A 20403-nucleotide genomic window follows, 5' to 3' on the forward strand; every position below is an offset into this window, starting at 1 on the left:
ACTGAGGCAGAAGAACGGATAAGTGACCTGGAAGATAAAATAGTGGAAATAACTACTGCAGAGCAGAATAAAGAAAAAAGAATGAAAAGAACTGAGGACAGTCTCAGAGACCTCTGGGACAACATTAAATGCGCCAACATTCGAATTATAGGGGTCCAGAAGAAGAAGAGAAAAAGAAAGGGACTGAGAAAATATTTGAAAAGATTATAGTTGAAAACATCCCTAATATGGGAAAGGAAATAGTTAATCAAGTCCAGGAAGCACAGAGTCCCATACAGGATATATCCAAGGAGAAACACGCCAAGACACATATTAATCAAACTGTCAAAAATTAAATACAAAGAAAACATATTAAAAGCAGCAAGGGAAAAACAACAAATAACACACAAGGGAATCCCCATAAGGTTAACAGCTGATCTTTCAGCAGAAACTCTGCAAGCCAGAAGGGACTGGCAGGACACATTTAAAGGGATGAAGGAGAAAAACCTGCAACCAAGATTACTCTACCCAGCAAGGATCTCATTCAGACTTGATGGAGAAATTAAAACCTTTACAGATAAACAAAAGCTGAGAGAGTTCAGCACCACCAAACCAGCTTTACAACAAATGCTAAAGGAACTTCTCTAGGCAACAAACACAAGAGAAGGAAGAGACCTACAATAACAAACCCAAAACAATTAAGAAAATGGAAATAGGAACATACATATCGATAATTACCTTAAATGTAAATGGATTAAATGCTCCCACCAAAAGACACAGACTGACTGAATGGATACAAAAATAAGACCCATATATTTGCTGTCTACAAGAGACCCACTTCACACCTAGAGACACATACAGACTGAAAGTAAGGGGATGGAAAACTATATCTCATGCAAATGGAAACCAAAAGAAAGCTGGAGTAGCAATTCTCATATCAGACAAAATAGACTTAAAGACTATTAGAAGAGACAAAGAAGGGCACTACATAATGATCAAGGGATTGATCCAAGAAGAAGATATAACAATTGTAAATATTTATGCACCCAACATAGGAGCACCTCAATACATAAGGAAATACTAACATCCATAAAAGGGGAAATCGACAGTAACACATTCATAGTAGGGGACTTTAACACCCCACTTTCACCAATGGACAGATCATCCAAAATGAAAATAAATAAGGAAACACAAGCTTTAAATGATACATTAAACAAGATGGACTTAATTGATATTTATAGGACATTCCATCCAAAAACAACAGAATACACATTTTTCTCAAATGCTCATGGAGCATTCTCCAGGATAGATCATATCTTGGGTCACAAATCAAGCCTTGGTAAATTAAAGAAAATTGAACTTATATCAAGTATCTTTTCTGACCACAACGCTATGAGACTAGGTATCAATTACAGGAAAAGATCTGTAAAAAATACAAACACATGGAGGCTAAACACTACACTACTTAATAACGAAGTGATCACTGAAGAAATCAAAGAGGAAATCAAAAATTACCTAGAAACAAATGACAATGGAGACATGATGACCCGAAACCTATGGGATGCAGCAAAAGCAGTTCTAAGAGGTAAGTTTATAGCAATACAATCCTACCTTAAGAAACAGGAAACATCTCGAATAAACAACCTAACCTTGCACCTAAAGCAATTAGAGAAAGAAGAACAAAAAAACCCCAAACTTAGCAGAAGGAAAGAAATCATAAAAATCAGATCAGAAATAAATGAAAAAGAAATGAAGGAAATGATAGCAAAGATAATAAAACTAAAAGCTGGTTCTTGGAGAAGATAAACAAAATAGTAGATAAACCGCTAGCCAGACTCATCAAGAAAAAAAGAGAGAAGACTCAAATCAATAGAATTAGAAATGAAAAAGGAGAAGTAACAACTGACACTGCAGAAATACAAAAGATCATGAGAGATTACTACAAGCAACTCTATGCCAATAAAATGGACAACCTGGAAGAAATGGACAAATTCTTAGAAATGCACAACCTGCCAGGACTGAATCAGGATGAAATAGAAAATAGGAACAGACCAATCACAAGCACTAAAATTGAAACTGTGATTCAAAATCTTCCAACAAACAAAAGCCCAGGACCAGATGGCTTCACAGGCGAATTCTATCAAACATTTAGAGAAGAGCTAACATCTATTCTTCTCAAACTCTTCCAAAATATAGCAGAGGGAGGAACACTCCCAAACTCATTCTACGAGGGCACCATCACCCTGATACCAAAACCAGACAAGGATGTCACAAAGAAAGAAAACTACAGGCCAATATCACTGATAAACATAGATGCAAAAATCCTCAACAAAATACTAGCAAACAGAATCCAACAGCACATTAAAAGGATCATACACCATAATCAAGTGGGGTTTATTCCAGGAATGCAAGGATTCTTCAATATACGCAAATCTATCAATGTGATAAACCATATCAACAAATTGAAGAAGAAAAACCATATGATCATCTCAATAGATTCAGAAAAAGCTTTCGACAAAATTCAGCACCCGTTTATGATAAAAACCCTGCAGAAAGTAGGCATAGAGGGAACTTTCCTCAATATAATAAAGGCCATATATGACAAACCCACAGCCAACATCATCCTCAATGGTGAAAAACTGAAAGTACTTCCACTAAGATCAGGAACAAGACAAGGTTGCCCACTCTCACCACTCTTATTCAACATAGTTTTGGAAGTTTTAGCCACAGCAATCAGAGAAGAAGACTAAATAAAAGGAATCCAAATCGGAAAGGAAAAAAAAAGCTGTCACTGTTTGCAGATGACATGATACTATACATAGAGAATCCTAAAGATGCTACCAGAAAACTACTAGAGCTAATCAAAGAATTTCGTAAAGTAGCAGGATACAAAATTAATGCACAGAAATCTCTGGCATCCCTATACACTAATCATGAAAAATATGAAAGTGAAATCAAGAAAACACTCCCATTTACCATTGCAACAAAAAGAATAAAATACCTAGGAAAAAACCTACCTAAGGAGACAAAAGACCCGTATGCAGAAAATTGTAAGACACTGATGAAAGAAATTAAAGATGATACGAATAGATGGAGAGATATACCATGTTCTTGGATTGGAAGAATCAACATTGTGAAAATGACTCTACTACCCAAAGCAATCTACAGATTCAATGCAATCCCTATCAAACTACCCCTGGCATTTTTCACAGAACTAGAACAAAAAATTTCACCATTTGTATGGAAACACAAAAGACCCCGAATAGCCAAAGCAATCTTGAGAACGAAAAATGGAGCTGGAGGAATCAGGCTCCCTGACTTGAGACTATACTACAAAGCTACAGTAATCAAGACAGTATGGTACTGGCACAAAAACAGAAAGATAGATCAATGGAACAGGATAGAAAGCCCAGAGATAAACCCACACACATATGGTCACCTTATCTTTGATAAAGGAGGCAGGAATGTACAGTGGAGAAAAGACAGCCTCTTCAATAAGTGGTGTTGGGAAAACTGTACAGGTACATGTAAAAGTATGAAATTAGAACACTCCCTAACACCAAACACAAAAATAAGCTCAAAATGGATTAAAGACCTAAATGTAAGGCCAGAAACTATCACACTCTTAGAGGAAAACACAGGCAGAACACTCTATGACATAAATCTCAGCAAGATCCTTTTTGACCCACCTCCTAGAGAAATGGAAATAAAAACAAAAATAAACAAATGGGACCTAATGAAACTTCAAAGCTTTTGCACAGCAAAGGAAACCATAAACAAGACCAAAAGACAACCCTCAGAATGGGAGAAAATATTTGCAAATGAAGCAACTGACAAAGGATTAATCTCCAAAATTTACAAGCAGCTCATGCAGCTCAATAACAGAAAAAGAAACAACCCGATGCAAAAATGGGCAGAAGACATAAGTAGACATTTTTCCAAAGAAGATATACAGATTGCCAACAAACACATGAAAGAATGCTCAACATCATTAATCATTAGACAAATGCAAGTCAAAACTACAATGAGATATCATCTCACACCGGTCAGAATGGCCATCATCAAAAAGTCTAGAAACAATAAATGCTGGAGAGGATGTCGAGAAAAGGGAACACTCTTGCACTGCTGGTGGGAATGTGAATTGGTACAGCTACTATGGAGAACAGTATGGAGGTTCCTTAGAAAACTAAAAATAGAATTACCATATGACCCAGCAATCCCACTACTGGGCATATACCGTGAGAAAACCTAATTCAAAAATAGTCATGTACCAAAATGTTCATTGCCTCTCTATTTACAATAGCCAGGAGATGGAAACAACCTAAGCGCCCATCATCGGATGAATGGATAAAGAAGATGTGGCACATATATACAATGGAATATTACTCAGCCATAAAAAGAAAAGAAATTGAGTTATTTGTAGTGTGGTGGATGGACCTAGAGTCTGTCATACAGAGTGAAGTAAGTTAGAAAGAGAAGGACAAATACTGTATGCTAACACATATATATGGAATCTAAGGGGGAAAAATGTCATGAAGAACCTAGGGGTAAGACGGGAATAAAGACACAGACCTACTAGAGAATGGACTTGAGGATATGGGGAGGGGGAAGGGTAAGCTGTGACAAAGTGAGAGAGTGGCATGGACATATATACACTACCAAACGTAAAACAGATAGCTAGTGGGAAGCAGCCACATAGCATAGGGAGATCAGTTCGGTGCTTTGTGACCACCTAGATGGGTGGGACATGGAGGGTGGGAGGGAGGGAGACGCAAGAGGGAAGAGATATGGGAACATATGTATATGTATAACTGATTCACTTTGTTATAAAGCAGAAACTAACACACCATTGTAAAGCAATTATACTTCAATAAAGATGTAATATATATATATATATAAAGAAAAAAAAAAGAGAAACTCCTACACACGTACTACAAGAGGTGTTCATAGCAGCGTTTTTCACAATAGCAAAGTTTAGAAACAATCCAAATACCCATCAGTGGAAGAGTGAGTTAAAAATTGTGATAAAGTAACACTATGAAATATCATACAGCAGTCAAAATAAATGAACTACCACAACCCATATTAGTATGATGCAATGTAAAATTACATGAAAAAAAAACAGAATACCTTTATATAATGAAAAAAACACGAATGCTTTTTAAGAATACATACATATTAATCTATCTATAGATATATATGAAATCTATTTAAAAAGAAACCTAAGGAATGATGAACATGGGTTCTATATAATAACTGCCACAAACTGAAGCAGTCAAGGAAATGGGATGAGATAAAGATATGGTTAGATTTAAATTATTGCCAAGGTTCCAGCTCTTGTTTGAGATGGAAGGTTCATGGGTGCTTATTAAATTATTATAAAATAATTAACAGATTCCTGAGTAGCCAGTGTAAGGTTTTCCTTCTTGCCATAAACTGTATAACTGGGCAGAATAGATTACACAATCACTTTAGGGCACTGGACATGACACAGATTGAAATTCTAAGAAAGGAAAACCATTTAAGGTAAGCTTCAGTCTAGCTTTCTGGCTGGAAACAATTCCACAACTAGAGCATGAAGAATTGAAGCCCAGGCATAGAGCACAGTACTTACTAAGCATATGAAACAATCTGGTGTTAAAAACAGAGATATCAGGCTAAGGCGGTGGTAATTCGTGATGTAGGTTACTAGAGAGAAGGGAGCTAAGAGAAGAAACTCTAGAAACAGAGTTTTTACTCAGCTTCCTACCCAAATCCTAAACTGTACTTTAAGCAGGCTTTCAGGAGCCTGGGAGATCACACCTATTAAGGGCTGAGAGATGAAGAGAAATTTCAGAAGTCACTGATTAAGCACTGAAAAACCCAAGGCATCCAGTTGAGACACCAGAAAATTCAGATATTAATAGTAAGAAACCATACCCTAGAAGTAAGAGCAGTACCCCATGACAAAGAAAAAAGGAATGAGTACTGTCCAAAGCCAAAAACCAAGCTTTGACAAGACCAAGGTGATCCTCTTTAATTTTACTCCCTGACAAGATTTTTTTAAAAAGCATTCTTTAGATGAAAACATAATGTAGAATCTCTACAATGCATCATTTACAATGTTCAGCATACAGTGAAGTTTAAAGAGACATGCAAGGAGGCAAGAAGATGAATCCATAATCAAGAGAACAAAAAATCAACAGAAAGAGTCCTAAACATGGCCAGAATGTTGCAATTAACAGACAAGGACCTCAAAATAACTACAATGAATACGTCAAAGAATTTAATGGAGAGGTGAATACAGTAGGGAAACAGAGAGAGAATTTCAGCAGATTAATAGAAGCTTGAAAAGAAACCAAGTGTCAAATCTAGACTGAAACATGCAACAAGAGAAGTATAGAATACATTACACGTGCTTAACAGTAGAATGGAATAAAAACAGCACAGAGTGAACTCAAAACAAATTACTAGAACATAAAGACTGAGCACAGGAACAGAAAAAAAATGAAAACAGAAAAGCATGTGAGATTGGTAGGGCAGTATCAAACAGTAAAACACATATATTATTGGAGTCATAGAGGGAAGGGGGAAACAGATGGAGTAGAGGAAATATTTAAGGAGATAATGACCAACATTTTTAAAAATTGATGACTGAAATCATTCCATACATCCAAGCACCTCAGTGAACCACAATGAGAATGTAAAGAAAAACACACCTAAATACTTCAAACTGTTGAAAACAAAAGACAAAGTGCTATCTTAAAAGCAACCAGAGAAAAAGGACACAATACCAATAGGGAAAAAAAATAATGAAATCACAGCTGACTTCTCTCCATGAACAATGAAGGCCAAAAGACAACTGAATGACAAGCCTCAAGATATATCACGTGACAAGCTAAGAATGACATATGTTTAGAATGATATATCTTGAGAGAGAAAGAAAAAGTTCACCTAAATCTGTGTCTAATCTGTAATTAAACACCCTTCTAAAAATTGAAGGCAAAAATAAAGATTTTTTTTTAAATCTAAAAAGGCTGAAAGAAGATCACCCATACAACATGAAATACTAACAGAAGTTTTTCAGGTAGAACAAAAATGATACCAGAAAGAGGCCCATATCTGGAGAGAAGAATGAAGATAACCAAAAACAGTAAATATGTGGGTAATTATAAAAAAATTATTTTTAAAAATAAAAAATGTTGATAATTTAATGAAAAGTTAGTAATGTATGGTAAAGTTTCTCATATTTGTGTACAGTAAAATATATAATGACAATAGCAAAAGTACAATGGAGGTAAAAATGAAATTATTCTTTTATAAGGTTCATATATGGCATAAGAATGTTACAGTATTAATTCATGGTAGAATTATAAACTAAGAACGCATATTATAATTCTAAGATCAACACTTCTAAAAAGTTATAGTTAAAAACATATTAGAGGAGACGATATGGAATACCAAAAACTTATTAATAAATCAAACAAAAGGATTTTTAAAAAAGGAGAAAAAAAACCAACAGAAGAAATACAAAGAAAATAGCAAGCTGATAGATTAAGTCCAGCTACATTAGTAATGATATGAAATGTAAATAGACTAAGCAATCCAATGAAAAAAGTGAGACTGGAGAAAAATCAGGATCCACTCATATGCTGTTTCTCTCTCTGTCTCCATCTCTCTCTGTCTCACATACACACACACACACACACACACACACACACACACAATATAGGAAGCCAATAGGTTAAAAGAATGGGAAAGGATATTCCACACACAAACTCACCATAAAAAAGTCAATGCAGCTCAATAATATCAGACAAAATATCTAAGAAAAAATATTACCTGAGTTAAAGAGGAAGATTTCACAGCAATAAAGGATATATTCTTTTAAAAAAGCATAATAACTCTTAAGTATTGCTATATTCAATAACAGAAAAATAAAATACATGAAGCAAGAATTATATACTACTATAAGAAATAGACAAATATGCAATCATAGTTGGAAGTTTTAACACTCTTTTCTCAGTAAATGATGGAAAGCAGACAAAAAATTAGTAAGGATATAGAAAATGTGAAGCCACAAGAAAAGAAAATAACGGGCCATACACCTAATGAACATACATGCAAAATCCTCAAAAATATTAGCAATATGACTTCAACAATACATTAAAAGAATCATATACCATGATCAAAGTGATACACCATTTAACAAAATTGATGATACAGCAATTAACAAAATGAAGGGAAAAAATTACTTGATCATTCTAACAGACATGGGAAATGCATCTGACAAAATACAACACCCATTCATGAAAAAAACTCTCAACAAAGTGGGTACAGAGAAAACATACCTCAACATAATAAAGGCCATATATGACAAGCCTACAGCTAACATTATACTCTAAGATCAGAACAAGGTGCTTTTCCTTGCCACTTTTATTCAACATAGTACTAAAAGTCCTAGTCAGAGTAATTAGTCAAGAAAAAGAATGAAAAGGCATCCAAAGCAGAAAGAAGAAAAACTGTCTCTATTTGCAGATGACATGATATCATATATGTGTGAGTGTGTGTATGTATGTGTGTGTGTGTGTGTATATATGTATATATATATGAAGCTCTACCAAAAAAATTGTTAGAACTAATAAACAAATTCAGTAAAGTTTCAGCAAAGAAAATCAGTATACAAAAATCAATTGCACTTGTATACACTAATAACAAACTATCAGGAAGAGAAATTAAGAAATAAGAAAACAATCCCATTTACAACTGCATGAAAAAAAAAAACCTAAGAACAAATTTGATCAAGGAGGTGAAAGGCCTGTACACTGAAAACTATAAAACACTGATGAAAAAATTGAAGCCAAAAAAAGAGAAGAAAGAAAAAAAAAAAGAAATTGAAGCATACACAAATAAATGGAAAGACAGTCCATGCTTATGGGATGGAAGAATTAATATAGCTAAAATGTCCATACTGCATTTTAGTATGGACATTTTAAATGTCCATACAAGCAATCTACAGATTCAATGCAATTCCTATCAAAATTCCAATGGCATTTCTCACAGAACAAGAAGAAACAATCCTAATATTTGTATGGAACCACAAAAGACCCCGAATAGCCAAAGCAATCTTGAGAAAGAAGAACAAAGCTGGAGGCATCACACTTCCTAATTTCAAACTATATTATAAAGCTATGGTAATCAAAACAGTAGAATACTGGCGTAAACCAGACATATAGTTCAAAGGAATAGAACAGAAAGCCCAGAAACAAACCCACACATATATGGTCAATTAATTTATGACAAAGGAGCCATGATATATATTGGAGAAATGATAGTCTCTTCAATAAATGGCGCTGGGAAGACTAGACAGCCACATACAAAAGAATGAAACTGGACCACTATCTTACACAATACACAAAAATCAACTCCAAATGGACTAAAGATTTGCATGTAAGATATGAAACCATAAAACTTCTGGAAAAAAACACAGAGGATGGACTTCCCTGGTGGCGCAGCGGTTGGGAGTCCGCCTGCCGATGCAGGGGACGCGGGTTCGTGCCCCGGTCTGGGAAGATCCCACATGCCGCGGAGCGGCTAGGCCCGTGAGCCATGGCCGCTGAGCCTGCACGTCCGGAGCCTGTGCTCCACAACGGGAGAGGCCACAACAGTGAGAGGCCCGTGTACCGCGAAAAACAAACAAACAAACAAACAAAAAAAACACAGAGGATAAGCTCCTTGACATCGGTTTTGGCAATGATTTTTTGAATTTGACCACAAAAGCAAAGGCAAAAAAAGCAAAAGTAAACAAGTGGGGCTACATCAAACTAAAAGGTTTTTGTACAGCAAAGGAAATCATCAAGAAAATGAGAAGGCAACATGTGGAATGGGAGAAAATATTTGCAAATCATATGTCTGAAAAGAAGTTAATATCCAAAATATACAAAGAACTCAAACAACTCAATGGGGAAAACTCCAATTAATACATGGACAGAGGATCTGAATAGATATTTTCCAAAGATGACAGCAAATGACCAACAGGTCCATGAAAATGTGCTCAACATCGCTCATCATCAGGAAATGCAAATCAAAACCACAAAGAGATATCACCTGTTAGAATGGCTATTATCAAAAAGACAAGAAATAACAAGTGGTGGCATAAATGTGGAAAAAAAGGAACCTTTCTGTGCTGTTAGCAAGAATGTCAGTTGTTTCAGCCACTGTGGAAAACAGTATAGAGATGCCTCAAAAAATTAAAAATAGAACTATCATATGAATCAGCAATTCCACTCTCCAGTACTTATGCAAAGTAAATGAAAACACTAACTTGAAAGGATATATGCACCCCCATGTTCACTGCAGCATTATTTACAGCAGCCAAAACATAGAAACAACTTAAGTGTCCATCAATGGATAGATAACGAAAAGGTGTTATATAAACACAATGGAATATTATTTAGCCATAAAAGAAGGAAATCCTGCCATTTGCAACATGGATGGACCTTGAGGGCATTATGCTAAGTGAAATAAGTCAGACAGAGAAACATAAATACTATATGATCTCACTTATATGTGGAATCTAAAAATGAATTCATAGATATGAGAAGAAATGGGTGGGTGCCAGTTGGGGTCGGGGGGGAGCGGGAGAGAGAATGGAAGGTAGTTAAAAGGTACCAACTTCCAGTTATAAGATAAATAAGTCCTGGGGATGTAATGTACAGCATGGAGACTATAGTTAACAATACTGTATTTTATATTTGAGGGTTGCTAAGAAAGTAAATCTGAAAAGTTCTCATCACAAGATTTAAAAATTGCAACTGCGTGGTGATGGATGTTAACTAAAGAACTGGGTTCTGCCAACAAACTTAATGAACTTGGAAATAGATTCCTCCCATGATCTTCTAGATAAGAGCCCAGGCTAGCCAACATCTTCAGTCAGCCTTGTGAAACCCTAAATAGAGAAGTCAGAGCCCACCTGGACTTCCAACCTACAGAGCTGCAAATAATAAAAGGGTACTGTTTTAACCTACTAATCTTGTGGTAATATAGAGCTAATACCCATATTAAGTGTTTTATATAGTAATGAACCTTCTTTATATAAGCCAACATGAATAAAAATAACTAAAATGAGAGAATTAAAAGATTCATATGCTCATGTAGGTGATGAATTCCATATAGTCTTTGGACAGTATTATCAAACTGTGGTACCATTTTTCATTAATATTGCTCATCTATATATTTGTTGTAATGTCAGTGACAAAGGATATAATGAGCATTTTCTCTAGCTCTGTGGGCTTCATGGAAAATATGGTAATATTCTTTGAAACACACATTGCTCTAAGTGTATTTTCATCATCAGATTTACATTGTGTGCAATAGTTTTATAAAAAACTTCCATTTCTTGAGAAAAGGTAATGTATCCCATTTTTATGTTCACCAAGTTTTGTTTCAAAATTAAGATATAACTCAGCAGACCCAAAGAAGTAATGTTCAGAAAAATGTTCAATGCAAAAAATACACTGTGGCATTGGAAAAATTATTAATTTAAAAGATGGGCCATGATTACAAATAATTATCAAATTTTCAGCACACAGTTTTTATTTTTTATATTGTGATTGATACCAGTTGAAGAATCAATTGGTGACTACTCTCACAAAGAGGAGTTTCATCTTTAGCCTACTCATTGTCATCACAAACGTCATCAAATTTCCTTTAAAAATTCCCTATCGAAATTATCATTGAAATATGATGGCTTTTGTGTCTTCATTACATCTGATCATTTTCTCTTATAATTAGATCAGTTATATCAATCTTATGCTTTCTATAAAGAAAGCCTATCCATACATTGCTCATATTTTACCACTAGCAATAGTCATTAGAATATGGATGAAGTACAGTAGTAAAGAAAGACTTTAAGCCACCAGTCATATATGCTAAGCATCTGAAACATGGCTGGTCCAAATCAAGCTGTTCTGCAAGTGTGAAATACATACCCGATTTTGAACACCTTTTACCAAAAAAGCATAATTTAAAACATTTCATTTATGATTTTATATTGATTATGTGTTGAAATGGCAATTCTTTGGATATACTGAGTTAAATAAAATATATTATTAAAATTAATTTCCAGGGAACTCTACTCAATACTTGGTAATGACCCATATGGGAATAGAATCTAAAAATGAGTGGATATATGTATATGTATAACTGATTCACTTTGCTGTACAGCAGAAACTAGCACAACACTGTAAATCAACTATACTCAAAGAAAAAATAATTATTAAAAAAATTTTAGTAAAATAAAATTAATTTCAAAAAAGAAAGACTATTTAAAAGTTACATATTCTGTCTATATTCTGATGATACAATGATAATATAACTAAAACATGAGGTTCGTAATCACTGTCCAATGATATTTGGAAAATCACAACAAATTACAGAGAATGAAGATGAGATTACAAAAGTAGCTACAGATATAATTTCTGCCAGCATAGCGTTTAACAAATGCAATTAAAAATACTAAAGAACAGATTCCTCTTTTGATAATGGCCAAACAGCTCCCGTCAAATGAACCATCCCAAAGATAATAAGTTCTGGGCAAAATATGAACAAAAAGTTATTTGAAGGTCCTAGAGAGTAACAAAAAGAAGACAGACACTGGGGTGCAATTGACATTTGGAAAAAGAGAATGACACTGGATGAGCTTCCCATTTTTATGGCTTTTAGCCAAATCCAATCAATACCTAAAGGCTAAATCCATATTAGAAAACTCAGTCTTACTATCTCAAAAAACCAGAGGAAAGAGTTTGAGCAAATATAGCAGGTAGAAAATGAGGACAGAATGACAAAAAGAAAGCTAAAGAAAGAAAAAATTAAATTCTGTGTATAATAAACACTGCCCAAATCTCATGCATGCAGAGGAAGAACTCAAACAGTTCAGTTAAAATTAAAATAATTAAACCAAAATCTCAGCTCTTGTACCTCAGGGGAAAACAAAGTATGTAGCTCAATCTCTGCCGTATTAACTTCCTGCTTTAAAAATAATCAGCACTCGGAACAGATTTCAGAGTCTTATCTATAAAGTATTGTTAATCATGTCCAAAATATAAATAAAATTTACTTGATATATTAAGAAATAGAAAATCATGATCCTTACTCAAGAGAAAAAACAATAAACAGAGACTGAGAGCAAACCTGGACGTTAAAATTAGCAGAAAAGGATGTTAAAGCTACTGTAGTAACTATGTTAAAGGAAGTAAAGATAATATGCTCATATGAGTGAAAAGATGGGAAATCTCAACAGAGAAACAGTGACTATAAAAAATAACCAAATGGAAATTTTAGAACAAAAAATAAAATTTCTGAAATTAAAAATTCACTAGATGAGCTTTTCATCTGATAGAGATTATGAAAGAATCTTGAAAATTACAAAATCTGAAAAAGAGAGAAAAAAATTTTAATTATGGAATATCTGGGATGACTTCTAAATGGTCTAAAATACCAAAATTGGAAAATCAGAATGAAAAGAAAGTTAAGATAAAAACACTGATCAGCAAAACAGTAGACAAACAAGACAGAAAATCAACAAAGCTAAAATAAAAAATAAACCGATCAAGCAAAAGGACGAATTTCATGAATTACAAAATACCAATATCAAAAATAAAAGAAGGGTTATCACTATCAATTCCATAGACATTAAAAAGATAATAAAGGAAAATTACAAAATTTGTAACTTTTTTTAAACTGTTAATAAACTAATGGACTATCACAACTTGTATTTAACATTGTACTATTTGTCCTAATAAGACAAGTAAAAGAAACAAAAAGCATAAATACTGGAAAAAAAAGTAGAACTGTATCTATTTGCAGATGACTTGAATGTTTACATAGGGTATCATAACAAATCTATAAAACAATTATTAAACTAATAAGTAAATTTGGCAAGGTCAAAAGATACAATGTTAATATTGAAAATAAATTATTTACATAAAAGCAGAAAACAACTAGAAACTGAAATTTAAAAAATAATTCCATTTATAGTATGATCAAATACTTTATATACTTATTAAAAAACGTCATTCAAGACCTCTACCCTTAAAACTACAAAACATTCTTAGATAAATTAAAGAAGACCTAAATAAATGAAGAAATATCCAAAGGGAAAAATCAATGTTTTTAGATGTTAATTCTCCCTAAATCAATGTACAGAAATACAACACAATCCTAGACTCAATCCTAGCAAACTTTTATATCAAAGTTAACAAATTGATTATAAAATGTATATGAAAATGCAAAGGACCTAGAATATCCAGCCTATCTTGAAAAAGAATAAAGGTGGAGAACTTACACTACCTGACTTCAAGATTACTATAAAGGTAAGACATTAGGATACTGCAGAAAGATAGACAAATAGATCAATGGAACAAAATAGATAGCCCTGAAACTGAATCATACTTATACCATTATTTAATCCTCTACAAAGGTGACAAAGCAATCCAGTAGAGAGTAGAAAGTCTAAGTCTTTTCAGCAAATGGTGGTAAAACACTAGATATCAACCAGGAAAAATATGAATCTTGATCCCTACTTCCCACCATACACACAAAAATTAATGTGATGCATTGTATACCTAAATTAAAAAGCGAAAACTCTATAAAGCTTCTGAAAGATATATAGGAGGATAGTTTGATGACTTAGGGATTGGCAAAGAATTGTTTGACAGCACACAGAAAACAAAAACTCTAAAAGAAAAGCACTGATAAATTAGATTTTATCAAAATTAAAACTTCTGCTCATCTAAAGGAATTACTAAGAAAATAAACAGGCAAACAACAGACTGCAAGATATATTCACAGAGCATATATCTGACAAATGACTGATATCTAGAATAAAGAACTTTTGCAACTCATTAATAAAAAACAAAAACAGCCTACATTTTAAAAAATTGAATAGACACTTCACAAAGGAAGATATTTTCTAAAATTTTGAACAGACACTTCACAAAGGAAGATATACAAATGGCCAATGAGCATATGAAAAAGTGCCTGACATTGTTAGTCATTAGGCAAACACTATCAAAGGGAGTTGCTATTATAAACTCACCAGAATGACAAAAAATTAAAAAGATGTATATCATCAAATGTTGGAAAGTGTGTGAAACCACCAAAACTCTCAAGCATATTTGGTGAGAGTTTAATTATTTTTAAAACATGATCTGGCATTATAAAACTAAATATAGACCTATCCTATCACCCAAGGATTCCTCTTCTAGGTATTCATCCAAGAGAAATAAAAATATATGTCCACAAGGAGATTAATATTAGAGTGTAGAATATTCATAAAATAGAATACTACTCCTAGGGAAAGGAAAAACTACTCAATATGCAACAACATGGATGAATTTTTTTAAAATTATGCCGATTAAAAGTCTTTTATAAAATTATGCTGATTAAAAGTCTTTTATAAAATTGGTTTCAATTACATGAACTTCTAGAAGAGACAAAACAGTCTATACTAAGAAAAAAAATCAGAACAATATTTGGTTCTGGAGGCTGAGGGGAGCCAGTATTGACTGTAAAGAATCATGAGGGATATAAGTGTGGGAATTCAGAGGTTAATAAATACATAGCCCCTAATTCAAGAGGCTCACAGTATAGTGACTTCACCAATATCACATAGCCAGCAAGTAGCAGACCCAAGATATGAACACAATTCCTGTGTTCACTGCACAATGTAAAGCTACCACAATATATGTAGAAAAGTCAGGCACAAATCAACTGCTGACTAAACATGGCAGCTCTCCTTGGGTTTTCCTTTACCTCTATATCTGACATTTCAAAGGTCATGCAATGAAATGGAAAGTTTAAAGGAACTCAACTAAGAAGTCCTGAGTTTAAGTAAGCAGCTGAAAATCGTGTTCCTTATAGCCTAATCTGGGTCCCACGTCTCACTTTCTAAACCAGAGCTGCTCCACTATTAACTGCTTTACATATTGAGTTAGATTTTAAAGGAAGTGTTCTCTGCTAAAATCAAAAGACAAACAAAAACCATGGCTTGAAAAACACTAGACAAAATAAAGATCCCTCATAGTTTAAGACGCCACAATTTTAACGTGCAATGGCTTTTTTCATTTTGCCCCCAAAAAAGTGCTCACAAACATTTCTGAGATCCTTAAAACTTCTCAAATTCAGAACCTAAATTCCTAGATCAGCCCTAGGAATTCTTTGCTTGGGTACATGAATCTTTGTCATTAATTCATAAATGGATATGAAGACAGCTCATAGCATATACGAAGTGAATTCACTTTACTATTCAGTGCATAGTGCCAGAATTAAACAAAATAAGTTTACCAGTAATTATCTTGAGTTTTCTCAGATTCCTTACAATCATATAGAAGCTGATAATAAAAAAGTATAGCTAACTTTTACATGTAAGTCATCAACAAAAGCAGTAACTTTATAAAAAGTTCTTTGAATAGAGAAAATAGTACTTAGAGACTGTGCATCAGTATCAGATTAAGTATCTATACTAATAATTGTGGTATATGGTTAAGATGCACAATAAACATTCCGGTAAAAATATTAATGGTACACATCTAGGAATCAAAAGTCACTCTGATTAGAAATATAAAGAGACAATTGTTAAAATAAACCTTTATGTCTATAACTATTATCATAATAATTATATATTTAACAAGGTTTATACAGGTACATATATGTGTGTGTAGGTATGTGCATGCACATGTGCGCATTCACATCAGACTCTTGGGTGCTTTATCTTTCAGAATACAGACTGTTCATGAAATATGTTCCTATAATGAAAAATCGATTGTGCTGTGATCATAACAACTCCAAACAATGCACACTGTGCAGACTGCACTCCCAGAACTATAAAAAGTAAGCATGCTGTTCTTTCAATGTCAAAGTAGTCGTTAATGTGCCATGATGAATAACAGGTGTCTGTGCCAAAAACCCTGAGCATAAATTAATGGCTTCATTATAAACCAAAGCAATAGTAAATGCTATGTAAAGGACTAAATATTTCTGACCAAAAACACTACCAGATGAAATAATTATTTCCTTTGCAAAATCAAATTTTATTTAAAATAATATTAATGCTTTAGAACTGTGGGAATGTTTCAGAGGAAAAGAGCCCATTTACACTAGGTGAATTCAAGCTTTACATTTCAGTTTTATAATTAGAGTGGCTCTGTAATTTATTGTCAAATAACAACACTTTTGAGAGAGAAAAGCAGTACTAATAATAATCAGTGGGGGACAGCAGGCATAAACTGGGACCAGTCCAGGCAAATCAGATAATATGGTTACTTACTTGTAATTGAAAACTCCAACAAATCCAAATCTTCTTTGATCTAGTAGGTTTTTTAAATCTTACTTTTAAATATTAAAGCCTGCATAACTCATTATATGTAGATGGAAAGGAGAGAAAGACTGTCTCTATTTTATTATCTATTCGGAATAAATTGCAGTCCTGTTATGCCCCTGTGTGGCCAGCCATCACAGCAAATTCACTGTCACACATTTAGCGATAGAGAAATAATTACAGGTTTGTAGGAAAGTACAAGAAATGTTACTAAAAAATCCAAAAATGGAAAACCTTATTAAGTACATTTTTTCCACAAATATTATCACAAAAGATAGTCATCATTATTATGTTATTTGAATACTGCTCAAAGCAACTGATTACTCAAGGCCCTGAACACTTAAAAATATACCTTCTAGCATCCCAACATTTTTGTTTGCTTCCAAAGACAAGATCACAAAATTTAGATTTTATAATGAATTTAGTACTTGAGAACTTTTTGCTGGTAACAAAAGCAATTATCTTTTTATCCTGATTAAATAATTTAATTTGGGGAAAAATGAGTTTACAGTAAGAAAATTTGATAATAAGAATTTAAAGTGTCATTTTATCAAAACCTATCAAGTGGATTTACATTGGATGCCAACACAAATTTTTTTTTCTTGTTGGACCTTCGGTTGTTTTATTTTAGCTGTAAAAGAAGATAATATCCTTCCACTTCCTTTATGCACAAAAATGGTACTCAAGAATCACAATAAGAGAATCAGCTAAGAACTTTCAGTTTGAAACATAAGGGTCATGCTATATGGTTTCCAACAAAAAGCCCATCTAAAATATTTCGATTTTTTTCACTCATAAATAAATTTTAATTATTCATTAGATAACAAAATATTTTAACAATCTACAGTTACCTCCAGTTTAGTGACTTTTGATGCATAAATATTATTGTGTATTGAAAATCTTTGCTTCTTTAACAAGTTGAACCTGGAAATGCTTTTGGAATAATTATTATGGGAGATTTTCATTTTTAACCTTTTATTGCTTGTATGTCATAGAAGTAAACTGCCCTACCACCTGAAAATCTGATGAAAGTTACAAATTTAGGGACAAGATGAAAGTTGCAAATTTAGGGACAAGATGAAAGTTGCAAATTTAGGGACAAGATTAGTTACCTAGAAAAAGTCTCAAGAAAACTAGTTGACAGAGTTCCCTTTCGATAACAGATTGTCTACTATTAACACAAAGTACTATTCTAGTAATTTCTCCTAGAAAGCAATTCAGAATAAAATATAATGCAATTGTCCATATCTATGATGTTATGTTCCTGTCACTTTAAAGATCATACTTAATGTCACAATACAATGACTGAATATTCCATTTCAACTAATCCAATTAAACAATTATTATTAATGTAATAACAACCAACACTGCTCTTCCAGAGTGACAGTTATAGAATTGATGCTCCAACTTTAAGACCTTTATTATGTCCAGTCCACAAAGTTGAAAGGCCTGTTATTTAGAAACATTTTTAAAGTTGTTGTAAGAGCACATCATCTGATGACATACTCATATCATCTTTGTTCCATAATTTTTTCTTCAAGAATGATATTTTTAGTCGACATCTTACTTTTCTGATTCAGTGTCTAAGCAGACTAAGAATTTTAAAAGTCCACTGTATCTGATCTGAACCCAAAGTAACCAAGACATTAGAATATGTGGCAATATTAATTATAAGTTCATATAAACTTATTTTCACCTTTGATACTTCTAAAATAATAACTCTTTGTATAACTGGTTTTGCTTGATTAAAAGTAAATCAAGTAGTTTGCATTTATGAAGATCAGTAGAGCTACATGTGAAAAAATGTCATGTTTTCTGAAGACTAAGAAGTCAAAACTATATAAAGACAGGGGATTTATTCCTCCTAAAACAGAATAAATCTTTATTGATTAACTGGTAGTTTCAGATAATTTTAGATAAAAAATCAAAAAAGTTAAATAAGACTGGCCTCACAGAAGCATTAGAAACTTCACAATTTAATGTTTAACTGCAGCAACATAAAATTCCAGGTTTTTTAATAATGAGAGCATTGCAATTATAAGCATGCCAACAATAATAGAAACTTGAGGCCAAGGAAAAGAACAGTAATAGGGATGCACACAATTCCCTCAAAAAATAGATATTCTCATATTTTAAAACTACTAACATATACTTTAAAACTAATTCCATACCATGCTGTTAATAGCACCACTTCTAAAGTGAATGTATACCCAGCCCAAATATTAATATTTTTAACGCATAAATTCTTGGCATAAAAAAAAAGAAATAGAAATCAAACAAGGAATAGATGTATAAAGGATGAGTACCAATCCTAAAAGTCTGATAGCTTCAGATCATGGAAATTTTAAGAAAGCCATACTGCCTCTTTTATGTAAATGTAAAATGCAATACAGATTATTTTTATCATTACAGATACTCAAGCAATGTATTACTAAACTAAAAAGAAAAATCTTAAAATATAGATAGCCTATTTTAGAATATCACAGAATTTCATAACTCACATATTTTAAATTAGTCCAAAAACTAAATGTGAAAAACAATCAAATTAGTTAATTGAAGAGAACTGTATGGGGAAAGAAGTGAAATTTTATAAAAAAAGATATGTTATTCTATATTCCATGAAAAGGTCATAGATATATTTATCATCAGTAAACATTTTAAATGTCAACAAATTCTAAAAGCCTCCTTTTCATTTGCTAAATCAAAACATATACTGTGTAATAGGCATTTTTTAAATCTCTAAAATAGGCTGCCTCACATTGTTCAGAGACCCTAAAAGGAAGAGACCAGCAAAAACCATTCAATATTCTATGCACTCTTAGTTCTCCCTCAATTTCCAGAAGGTTTCAGTGCATTATCATTTTCACAGGATTTCCTTCTCAGTCTTTCACCACATATATTTAGTTTAAATGGGGTCTTTTCTACACTAGGTATATAACATTAGAAATTCTCAAAACGCAAACAACTTAAATGAGGGGAGAACTGGGTGATAAAACAGCATTTTAAAAGCATTCTTTAATAGGCTATCTCTTAGTGTAAGCCAGAGAAACCATCTAAAACATATGTCC

General features: G+C 33.0%; 1 protein-coding gene across 16 annotated transcripts in view; it reads right to left on the bottom strand.

The window, feature by feature from the left end:
* RIMS2 (regulating synaptic membrane exocytosis 2) overlaps nt 1–20403 on the bottom strand; it is a 649263-nt gene that overhangs the window by 336741 nt on the left and 292119 nt on the right. The gene's annotated exons all lie outside the window — the stretch shown is intronic.

Source organism: Monodon monoceros, unplaced genomic scaffold (assembly GCF_005190385.1).
Source record: "Monodon monoceros isolate NGI ecotype Baffin Bay Population unplaced genomic scaffold, NGI_Narwhal_1 Super_Scaffold_14, whole genome shotgun sequence".
Classification (NCBI taxonomy): Eukaryota; Metazoa; Chordata; class Mammalia; order Artiodactyla; family Monodontidae; genus Monodon; species Monodon monoceros.